This window comes from Patella vulgata, chromosome 4, assembly GCF_932274485.2.
Source record: "Patella vulgata chromosome 4, xgPatVulg1.2, whole genome shotgun sequence".
NCBI lineage: Eukaryota > Metazoa > Mollusca > Gastropoda > Patellidae > Patella > Patella vulgata.
Window position 1 is genome coordinate 39,352,397 of NC_065882.2, and position 12,850 is coordinate 39,365,246.

Consider the following 12,850-nt stretch of genomic DNA (forward strand, 5'->3'; position numbering starts at 1 on the left):
ATAGTGTTTAAGGTCGTGCGACAAAGAAGCCTATTGATTTTTAGCAATTTCCGATAATTACTGCCAGAGTTATGGCCCTTGATCACTTTGAAAAATCTTGTACACGCTATAGAGGCCAAAGTTAATATCCGATTGATCTTAAATTTATACACAGTGTTTAAGGTCATGAGACGAAGAATCTTATTGATTTTCAGCGATTTCCGATAATTACTGCCAGAGTTATGGCCCTTGATCACTTTGAAAAATCTTGTGGATGCTCTAGAGGTCAAAGTTAATATCCGGTTGACTTTAAATTTATACACAGTGTTTATGGTCATGAGACAAAGAAGTCTATTCATTTTCAGTGATTTTCGATAATTACTGTCACAGTTATGGCCCTTGATCACTTTGAAAAATCTTGTGACGCTCTAGAGGCTAAAGTTATCATCCGATTGACTTCAGATTGATACACAGAGTTTAAGAGCTTGAGACGAACAAGTATATTGATTTTCAATGAATTTTTATGACTTGAACAGCTAAATCCATGATATTAAAAACCAAACAAATTCTAATGGTTTTCTGATAATTAATTCATGAGTGTATTATAAATGTTTCATTACTGAAAGAAGTAAAAATATGCGACAACACTTGTTGACTGCCCGGACGATTTATCTGCTGTGGGCGTATGTTTCGTTGCCTGGCAACCTATCTTTCAATTTTCAAAGCGTTGAAAAACTTGTCTTCCGCCAAAAGTAAAAAATCACAACTTTGAGCCTCCATAAAAGAAAATTAATCTGATTTTGAATCTGTAAAAAGTTTTGTGAGAAGAATGATGAGATCTACTTGAAAAACTAATAAAATCAAATGTATGATCATAATCTCAAAATCACCTTTTCCAGTAATAGTACATAACACCCCAAATCAATATGTATCTGAAAACTCGTCTGAGATATCACTTCGGTGGAAGTGAACTTTAAATAAAGCTATTTCAAACACATATCCGAAAAATTCTAGACAATGCTAACTATGTTTATGATCAGTTATAGTATGATAACTGAAACGGAAGTAGAAATCTCGCAAGACGCGTGAAACTATGAAATGAATACGTGACAAATTTCACCGTCTAATGCTAAAGAAAAGATTCTATTTTGATGGCATATTCTCGGATTTATGATCATATTTTGAATGAGGGTTACGTTTTTAAATAAAGAAATAAGTACGCTAGGAAATGTTGAAAAATATGTCGATTGGAATAGTGTAAGTACTTAATTGTTTTAGATGATAGCGCGTGCTAGAGTCAAATGCGATTATTTGGCAGATGGTGTCACTCGCTCGTTGTGGTAGAGCGATGTTTACTGCCAAATAAATATCGAGATGTCATTTTTATAAGCAATTGTGGACGCTCTAGAGGCTAAAGTTAAAATCTGATTTCCGATAATTACTGCCAGAGTTATGGCCCATGATCACTTCAAAAAATCTTGTGGATGCTCTAGAGGCTAAAGTTAATATTCAATTGACTTTAAATTTATACACAGTGTTTGAGGTCATGAGACGAAGAATCCTATTGATTTTCAGCGATTTCCGATAATTACTGCCAGAGTTATGGCCCTTGATCACTTTGAAAAATCTTGTAGACGCTCTAGAGGCTAAAGTAAATATCCGATTGACTTTAAATTGATACATAGTGTTTAAGGTCTTGAGACGAGAAGTATATTGATTTTCAATGAATCTTTATGACTTGAACAGCTAAATCCATGATGTTAAAAGTTTCGTATACTAAACATTAGCATGGGGCAGAACTTTATAAAAACCAAACAAATTCTAATGGTTTTCTGATAATTACTTAATGAGTTGTTACTCTTAATCAGATTTTAATGTATTATAAATGTTTCATTACCGAAAAAAGTAAAAATATGCGACAACTCTTGTTGACTGCTCGGACGATATAGCTGCTGTGGGCGTATGTTTCGTTGACTGGCAACCTATCTTTTTATTCCGTACGAATTTAAATATTTTTGTTGACACGTGATTTTTGTGTGTGGTCTAAAACTGCCTGCTTAAAGAACAATAAGAGTTATGTCCCTTTATTTTCGGTAAAAATGTCCAACAAGAAAAATTTTGAAATCCCATCACTGCCCCAATTACCTACAAAGGAATAAATATGCAACAACTCTTGTCGACCGCTCGGACGATTTAGCTGTTGTGGGTGTATGTTTCGTTGCCTGGCAACCTATCTTTAAGTTAGGTTTCCTTCAAGGTAATTAGAAAGGTGTCTCTGGTTGGTCATTAATCATGTAGTGTTATTTACATGTATATATTGTCTTGTTATATTTCATATTTTATTATTGCATGATAATGACTAGAAAATCCTAGTCGAAACGTCGCACAGTAATATTACTAATAAGTAGTAATTGTATTCCATAGAATTGTGACCTGTATGTTATTATTTTTTATCTTCTCCTTTTCAGAAGACATGTGCGTTGCCTATGGACTAACAGTTGCCTCTATTTTAATCACTGTATCACTTCTTTATGGTGTTATAAGGGTAAGAAATATGCTCATTCAAAAACTTTATTTTACAATAGAAAAAAGATAGGTTGCCAGACAATGAAACATACGCCCCGAGCAGTTCCAGACAGTAATGAAAACATTTACAACACCCGAAAATCTGATTACGAGTAACAACCCATTAAGTAATTATCAGAATTTGTTTCGATTGTTTGTGTCATGACCTTAACCCGTTAAGTGCGTAGGTCGTTATATAGCGTCCTGGACAACTGCAACTCTCTGTGTGTAAGGCGTAATATAACGCCTTGGAGGTATTTTCCCCAACCTATTCTTAGAACATAGTTCGTCACTTGGGGGAATCCCTTGGGAATTTCCCCACGATCGCAGCATGTGTAGGACGTTATATTACTTCCTGGACAACTGCCACTCACTGTGTGTAGGGCGTAATATAACCCCTTGGAGGTATTTTCCCCAACCTATTCTTAGAACATAGTACATAGTTTTTCGTCACTTCGTCAAATTAATTACACAATAGGTGGTAGTTAACGTTTTAAAAACGTCACGCTTAACGGGTTAAACACTGTGTATAAATTTATATTAATAGCCACTTTCTGTAAGATTCAGGCAAGGCCCTTAAGTGACCACATAATGTACCATTTAGTACTACAATCACAATACTAAAAAAGAAATCGTTATTTTTTGTCGGTTGCCGAGATATGGGAGCTTGAAAATTGACCCAAATTTTCAAAAACGGCTTTTGGAGAACTTTAACTGAAAAATTACAGCAAAGTACATGATTACCCATAGGTTATTTGGGTGGTTCTTGTTAACTGCTATAAGTAGAGATGAAAAATAGTGAAAAACCTGTGGGATACCTTTGGCTTACCAAAGTGTCGTGGCTCAAAAGTGCGCTAAAATGAATTTTTGAGCTTTTTCAATGGTCATTTTCTCCCAAAGCCTTGGGTATCCCATAGTTTTCTTTTGTGATATTGCAAGACTACCTACATAACTGTCTCTAATAGTAATATACAAAAACATTAATGGGAAAGGCTTTTGGATATATTTCAATTCAAAAATAAATTTTGTGTCCATTTTAACACTTTAACACACTGATGCCCCGCGTTTATAAAAAAAAAAAAAAACACTAAAATTAAACCTAAAACATAAAAATATTATTTTTTAAGGAGAAACCTATTGGATATTGACTCACTCCTTTAAAAAACTAATCTTCTGTAACATGTTTTTACCCAAAAAACTTGGGGGGTTGGATGGCTGAATGGTTAGCGTGCGCGCGCTGTATCATAAAGTCTGTCATTGAGTCGACTGACATGGTTTCGAATCATCGGTTGTACGTGGCAAGGAGTAGGGTCGCCTGTCCAACCTCGTGGGTTTTCTCCGGGTCCTCCGGTTTCCTCTCACTGCTAAAGACCCCTATGCGCAAGCGAATCATGTAAATAAAATTAAACCATATGTTAGTCCCGAAATGACCTAGTTTGTGTCGAGTGGACGTTAAACCCCATTTCTCTCTCTCTCCCAAACTTTACTTTAACCTTGAACTTGACCCTGTGGCCCATGTGACCTTGAGATGACCTTTTATTAAAAATTTAGCCCTACACAATATCAAAAATTGAAGGTATATTTTTAATTATTTGTCTGTAAAATCAAGGGCATTTCAATAGGAGAAACTTACTTGAATATTGACCTACTTAGTTAATAATTAATATTCATAGAAAGAATTTAATTTATTTTGAAAAAAAATGTGTTAATTTTTGTTTCTCCAATCGGGATAGATGGACCCTCGGACCATGTCCGACGTTTGGAGGCCTAGTTCGCTCCTTGACAAGATATCTCATAAACTGAGTTATGCTTAGGCTACATATCGTCGATCGGGAGTCAAAACCGCGTAACTTGGGTTTTTGCGATTTTCGTATTTTTGCTTAAATCGACAATTCCCGCCGTGATACATACTGCCTAAAAAACTTGTACGTCTACACCAATAAAATTTGGCGTAAAAGTCACATGAGCAAAACCTTGTATTTCGATTGGTTAGAACTGATGCACGCCAAAACCACGTACCTCGCATTCGACCACGTGTTAGCCTAAGGAAGGCTTAGACGAAATCCAAATAGAGTTAAATGGTGTATTTTGGTAAGTTTTATTACTATATGCTTGATATTTTAAACATAAACTAAGATAAATATTACTTCTGGTGTGATATGAATTGGTTTCGAATTAAACTTTTCACCTAATTTGTTTAATGAGGACAATTGTGTCAGATTTTGGAATTTTCAAATTTGGCATATTGTATGACTGACAGAAGTAAATTGTGTCTTATAAAATGTGTTATATGAGAACAATCTAATAGAAAACGCTTTGCCAACGTCCTATTTTGAGTCTGAATTGCAGTTTCATGTTTTTGCATTCTCCTAATTTGTTTTAATTATATCGACTTACGTGGTTTTGCACATATCACTCGACAAGTCAAATGAAAGAATGAATGAAAGAAAATGGGTTTAACGTCCTACTTTTTGTTCCAACACGGCTAATGAAGACAGGCATCTGACATGCAATGTGCTACGAGGGAAATTTTGCCCGGACATCAATAGAATTCCAACTGTAAATGGTTCTTTTACGTGCCCACCAATCTATAAACAAGGCCTCTGTTTTTCGTCCCATCCTAACGACTAGACCATCGAACCCCAGGCATTTAAATTTTATTTTAGAGTTTCTGTAGTTACCTAACCCTGTCTGAATTATGCCTTTATAAATACACTTACATAGTACGATTTCTTCAACATACCTGTTTTGCATTTCTTGTGTGGGGTATTATATTAATATATAATTATATATTGTACAATTACATAACTTAATAATTCCGATTAGTCACTAGAACTTATGTTTTTTTAAGCTTTTAACGTTATTTTATCTGGATTATCTCCCTTATTATTGTGATTTTTTTATCACCTTCTAAGATATGATGTCATTCTCAGTCAGCAGACGGCTGTCCCTCGAGACAGTCTACATTTCCTACTTGCTTCTCTGTATTCAGTTTTGTTTTTGTTTTTTGTGACTATGGAACATGTACCCTATATGTATTAAATACTGATGCGTTTCTTTATAGAATTTAAGAGTTTAGACTACTTTTTTTATACTTTTCACCTATGTGGTTACTTGTATAGTTGAATTTTACTACATATGCTTACATTCGTATTTCGTGTAGCATATAGCAGATCATGACTCATGCTGGCATTACACAATGGGTTCTTTGGGTTGTATTCCTAATTGTTTTCAAATTTGAGTGAAGTCTGTGTCACTACACACCCGGGACTGTACAGCGCAGTGGACGCTTACGGCTAGCCCCCGGATCCATTCACTTTTTTTGAATTGTCATTATGTTTGTGTTTTCCTGAGTATAATGTCCTGTCCGTGTATTTGTTTTTGTGTAAATTTTGTGTGGTGCAGTCCCCCTGCACTTACTATTAGTGAGATGGAGCCTTACTCACTGACCCACCTTGGCTGCGGTAAATCAAATGAAAGAATAGATTATAACAATTGACATCATATTTTTTTTTTAATTTCAGAATCACAATGATCTCAAATAAATTCAGCAACTGGACATTTACCAGAGGCGGAGCATGTGTCCGGATGGCTCTACAACAGGCTATTACAACAAAAGAACCATCTGCCCTGATTTTCAACCACAGAGTAGGACATCTAATCTTTATTCGTTGGCCAGCGATCCTAATCCTTTGACAAGTAAATGTCGCTGTTTTACTATCAATCATAGTCCGAACAACTCTGGTGATTCCGAAGATGTATCTGATGCTGAAGACTCGGAATGGGTTCCAGAAGCCAAATCATCGAAATGGACCCTCCCATTCGAAACAATCCCTGCGCAATCACCAAGTATTGAAATGACCTGTTTAGAGAATGCTTCTTGATCCTCTACTGACGATGATCCCTTGAATGTCTACAATTCAAGTACAAAACTTAGCCAAAGACGAATAAATTATTTAGCAAGGATGCAGGGTCAGTTGTATAAGGGTATAAAGAAAACCACAGAGGGAAAACACACTTATTCTACGGTCAAACAACCCAAGGCTATTTTACCTCGAGGTTGTAAACCATCCTGCAAAAAGAACAAGCAGACCCGGTGTGATGAATTCACCGTTTCGGCAACGTTGACAGGATTCGGAGCTATTTTTACCTCCTTGCCAATTTCGCGGTATCTTCTGGTAGTGTACAAGTCTCTGACAGTCGCTAAAGTTGGGTCGATGAATGAGGCAGATGAGTCCTTCTTGCGATAGCCTCCCTGGTGTCGTAGAGATGATGCTCTGGAGCTGAGGTGTCGACCCAATCCGTCGCCGTCCCGACCCGAACTGGAGCCTGAACTGTGAATGAACATTGTCACGGTTTTAGAGTCTACATATAAACATGATTATTATATGATAAGTATTATTATTAGTAAACAGTGAAACAGTATCAGACGACATCATATATAGATATATGTTCACAAATATAATCAATCAAATATTTAATCACATAAACAGCTAGGCTACTGCCAATACCCACATTCTACACAACAGTCAGGAGAAGTAACTCGCATTCTAGTTTTACAATAAACAGCTGGAAAATATGATCACTGACTGGGTTATTCTACATCGCACATACCACACAAAGCACACAAGGTGGTTTACCAAGTCTAGCTAGAGAAAACCCCAAAACACCCAAAGGAAGAGTTTACACAGCGATAGACAAAGAGTCACAGCTAAAGGAGTTTTGGGTATTTTTGGAGTCTTATAATTCTAGTTACGAGAACTTACAGCCTAGCTAAGCTATGGGAAGAGTCATCATTAAAGACCGACAGATTATTTTTGATGGTGTTTGGAAAATGGATTAGAACCAAAAAAGAGTTTTTATTTCCAGTAATGTTGACTCCGATAAACCTGCAGAAATAACGACAATGGCAGAACAGTCCAGAAGAAAACGAACCCTCACATACCATCTCAAAAGAGAAGATAACCGAATTCGTATTTGCAAATCTATGCTCCTATCAACAACTGGAATTGGAGAATGGCAGTTGCTACAGTGGACTCGAGAATCTTCAGATGGTGTTGGCACTCAAACCTCATCTTTGCTACAAACCACCCCCAATAGAAAACACGAGAAGAATGCAATTAACCGACAGTTTGTAAAGGACTTTATAGGAGATCTTCCAAAATTGCCTTCTCACTACTGCAGGTCATCTACATCTAGATTATACATGCAACCAGATATACCATCAATTGCCAAATTATATGAGCGGTATATTGAGTATTGTGGCGATAAAAGTGTCTCCAGTGTTTCCATGAGAGTATTTTTAGGTTATAGATGAAGAAAAAGTGTCGATCTTCCATCCTCGAAAAGATCAATGTGATGTTTGTTGTGGCCATGACACTGGTAATGTCACTGAAGAAGTATATTTATAGCATATTGAAAAGAAGACACAAGCCAGAGAAGAAAAGATTAGAGATAAGGAAAGAGTTGTTCAGAATGAGTGTAAAGTGACCATGTTAGATTTACAGGCAGTTTTGTTAGCTCCATCTTTACAAGCAAGTTCAATGTACTATAAAACAAAACTTGCATGCCATAATTATACAATTAATGATCTGGCATCTGGAAATGTATGTTGCTTTTTTTGGCACGAGGGAGAAGGGGGTCTGGAAGCAAATCATTTTGCATCGTGCCTCTTTGATTATATTAACAACATTATTGACTGCCGGTTAACGACTTATCATTTATAGTGACGGGTGTTTGTACCAAAACAAAAATTTCATATTGGCCAACACGCTCCTCTATATTGCGATTTCTAGAGGTATAATCATATATCAGAAAATACTTGAAAAGGGCCACACACAGATGGAGTGTGACTCCATCCACTCTACGATTGAAAGAACCATCCGTCGCAAACCAATTTTTGTTCGAGCTGATTATGTTGATGCCATCAAACGAGCCAGACTATCGCATCCTTATACAGTCAAATATCTAGATCATACGTTTTTCAGAGATTTTTCCAATCTGAATTACAAGTCAATTTGACCCGGGATGAACGTTGGGGATAAAAATGTAGCAGACTTGCGCATTCTTAGATATACACCAGTCGGGACAATTCAGTTTAAAACAAAGTATTCCGACGAGTTTGAGTCCTTGCCATCACTGCGCAAGTATAGGACGTCACAAAGTACCAGTGCTAATTTACAAATACAACCATTATACACATTCGGTCTAAAGATCAAAGCTTCAAAGTTTAAACATTTGTCAGAACTTAAAGCTGTTATGCCCCGCGATTATCATGGATTTTACGATAGTCTTAAACATGACTAAACAAAACGTTGTCAATTACATGATTGCGTTATTTCACTGGTCGGTAGATAAGAAATATTATTTCAAATAAACTACAAGTTAAGTTATAAAGCATAATAATATAATTATCTTGGTTGATTTACAATGTCATGTGTACCATTTGTTCTGAATGAAATAAAGATGATTTAATTGTGCTTTCTATCTTTACACACCAGAGAGTTAACTGTTAAGGGTTCTTTAACGTGCACGCCAATTTGTACACTGGGCCTCAGTTATTCGTCGCATCAGAAAGACTATACACTGTCACTTGCCAGGCCAACGTGTACACAACATTTCGGTTTTTCGTCCCTCCCGAAAGACTAAACATATCCTTACCAGGAACTTTGTCGTGTTCCACTGAAAGGGGAAAATAATACACTGGAAAATCCCGTGGTTGTTTCTCGGCCAACACCAGATTCGAACCCTGGACTTCCTTGTTAGTGATCATGCGCCTTACACACGGGGCCACCGCGGCTCCCCAAAATCTCGTATATATATAGTTCTGCATTAGGTAAAACCTCATAGCTCGACAACCACTTGAAAATCGTAACTCAAAATCTTGTAAGTCTGAAACTAGGCAAGAAATCAAGCCTTAGCAGAAACTCAACTTACAGTTTTATCCAATGTGCCAATTAGATCGTCCAATTAATATTTTTAATGAAATTGTACAGTTTTTTATACGCCCACATGTTCATGTGGACGTATATTGTCGTCGCCCCTGTCCGCCCGTCCACAATTTGTTTGTGGACACTCTACTGGTCACAATTCTTGTCCAATTTTGACGAAACTTGAAATATAGCTTTATCTCCAAAAGATCTCTGCTGCTTTCGATATTGGTATGTATCGGATCGAAACTTCATGGATTATGGGCCCTGTTTGTACGAAAAATTACGTTTTTAGCTTGTGGACCCTATAGAGGTCACAATTTTTATCCGATTTTGTTGAAACTTCAAATGTAAGTTTATAACCCAAAGATCTTGGTGCCTTTCGATATTTGCGCATATTGGACCTAACTTCCTGAATTATGGCCCCTGATTGTATGAAAAATCGCATTTTTAACTTGTGGACCCTATAGAGGTGATAATTTTTATCCGATTTAAAAAAAAGTATTATTATATCACCGTTACACGCTAAGGACAACTGAGTTCGAATTTCGTGAAAATCGGCCCAAAATTGACAGACGAAATGGCTGCCGTTCGTTCTCAAATAACGTTAAAATATGGTATATCAAGGTTGTGGACCCTATAGAGGTCACAATTTTTATCCGATTTTGTTGAAAGTTGAAATGTAAGTTTATAACCCAGAGATCTTGGTTCCTTTCGATATTCGCGCATATCGGACCGTAACTTCCTGAATTATGGCCTCTGATTGTACGAAAAATTGCGTTTTTCAGCTTGTGGACCCTATAGAGGTCATAATTTTTATCCGATTTAAAAAACCGTATTATTATATCACCGTTACACCCTAAGGGAGGTTGAATTCAAATTTCGTGAAAATCGGTCCAAAATTGACAGACAAAATGGTCGCCATTCGTTCTCAAGTAGCGTAAAAATATGGTATATCAAGGTTATAGAGGTCACAATTTTTATTAGACAAAATGGCCGCCGTTCGTTCTTAAATAGCGTAAAAATATGGTATATCAAGGTTTTGGACCCTATAGAAGTCACAATTTTTATCCAATTTTGTTGAAACTTGAAATGTAAGTTTATAACCCAAAGATCTTGGTTCATTTCGATATTTGCGCATATCAAATTGTAATTTCCTGAATTATGGCCCTTGATTGTAGGGAAAATCACTTTCTTTTTAGCTTGTTCTCTATCCATCTCTCGAAAATGTGGGCGTATCCTGCCTGGCAGCCGCTGGTTGTCTCTCCTGAAAACTTGACATTTTTGACTTACATGGTTTTGACTCCTAGTCGACGATATGAACCAATAAGGTTCAATTGTAGATTAATATAACAAACATGTATCTGCCCATGAAATTATTTTACATTATTCTGTATTGCAGACTCGACCAAGATATCTACTTCCCTTCTTCTGTCTGCAAGTGTTTGATTTTTGCTTGAAATGTATCACTGTAGTTGGATTTTTCACTTATGCTCCAGACATCAAACTATGGATAGAACAACAGGGATTTGTAAGTAGCCAATCATTGGCATTATTTTCATTTTTATACGCCCAAATTGAAATGTGGTCGTATATTGTCGTCACTCCCGTCCGTCCACAATTGCTTGGTTTTTGGTCCATTAAAGTGTCAATTATTATTCGATTTTCATAAAATTTTCACCGTGTGATACCTAATGCCATTTACGATTTCATACAAGTAATTTAACACTTTTACTGTCACCGGAAGTAATGTCATTTTGGCAAAAACTGTATTTTTAGCCTTCAAAACATATTTTATTCAAATGAGTCTAATTTGTAATGTTTTTAAAATCATGATATTTGATTCCAATCAACAAATAGATTGAACCCATACGATCATACAGATACCAAACAATGGTTTCTAACTTGTACGGTTGCAGAGAAATAGATGATTTTCTACAAGTCCCTTTTCAAGGTTTTTGGTCTATAAAAGTGGCAATAATTATTCGATTTGCATAAAATTTTCTCCATGTGACGCCTTATGCCATTTCTGATTTCATAAAACTAATTTAACATTTTCATTATCACCGGAAGTAATGTAATTTTGTCAGTATCACTTACATGTAACAAATGTATACAATGAATTGATATTGCTGGATTTGGTTGATTCTGCGTACATTTTATTTGATGTGTGCAATGCTTATATGGAAACCTGTTTAACGGTTTCATCGGTACCGGAAGTGACATATGTTCAAGGGTAACGGGGCACCGGTGAAACCCGTCATTACTGCGTCGCAGTTCTAGTTTTAAATTATTTTTTTTATGAATGATCTTGTCTACTACTTCAATATATATGACTATTAAATTTTTCCGAAACCATTTGAGGATATGAGGAATTTATTTTGAGATGTAGTTTTTGCTATATGCTAAAACATATAAATTTCATGATGCTATCTGTATCTCACCCACTGCGGGTCTGAGGACAATTCTATTAATAATGGAAGTTGGGGACTACTAATACTAATATTTGGTTTTGACAAAATGACTGGCACGGATTTCTTTCATATTAAATTTGATGGTCAAACTTAAAGAATATGACTTCATTTTTGACATCATTTTTCCAATAAAATCATTCATTGTCGGGATTATTAGGCCAGATAATGCCCCAAGCACCCGACTTCCAGATGATTCGGAGTTCCACAAGGATCAATCCTTGGACCTGTCTTTTCTGTAATGTATACTAAGAATTTAGGACAACTATGCAGATGATATACAGCTGATTGCAAATTACTCCCTTTCAAAAACTGTTCCATCCCCTAATTGTACACATGACATTGAAACATAGAACTAGAATACTAGTTCTAAGATTAAAGATAGGATGACAAGAAATATGTTGAAATTAAATTGAATTATGTAAATCAGAATGTATTTTATGTGGTCCAAATACACATCTGAAAAATACAAGTTCAAATGATGTGGTTGTACGAGATGCAATATTTGTACCATGAGACGCTGTGAAGTCCTCTTAGGGTCCAATTTGAGCATGGACAGTCACATTAGTGAAATTTGTCGAAACTGTTATCTTCGGTCCAGGAACATTGGCCAGGAAGCAGCTGCTACACTTTTATGTTCTTTAGTATTTTCAAGGATTGACTACTGTAACAGCATGTTAGTAGAAACATCTAGTGCCAATATTTAAAAATAAATCAACTTGTACAAAATACCGCAGCTCGAATTCTTACCAGATCATCAAAATACTCTCATATTACTCCTGTTCTGAAATCACTCCATTAGCTGCCAATTCATGAAATAATCATCTTCAAAAGTCTGTCTTTGACGTATCAGTGTGTGAATGGCTTAGTTCAAATATACTTATCTAACCTGATCACTAGTTTATA

At 36.1% G+C, this 12,850-nt stretch overlaps 1 long non-coding RNA gene across 1 annotated transcript in view; it reads left to right on the plus strand.

Moving 5' to 3' along the window:
- The window catches only part of LOC126818841 (uncharacterized), a 137,371-nt gene extending 134,847 nt beyond the window's left edge, over window positions 1–2,524 (plus strand). The window contains exon 4 of the long non-coding RNA XR_007679347.2: window positions 2,448–2,524. This is a non-coding gene — a long non-coding RNA (uncharacterized LOC126818841). The remainder of the gene's footprint in view (window positions 1–2,447) is intronic.
- Window positions 2,525–12,850: the final 10,326 nt, after the last annotated feature.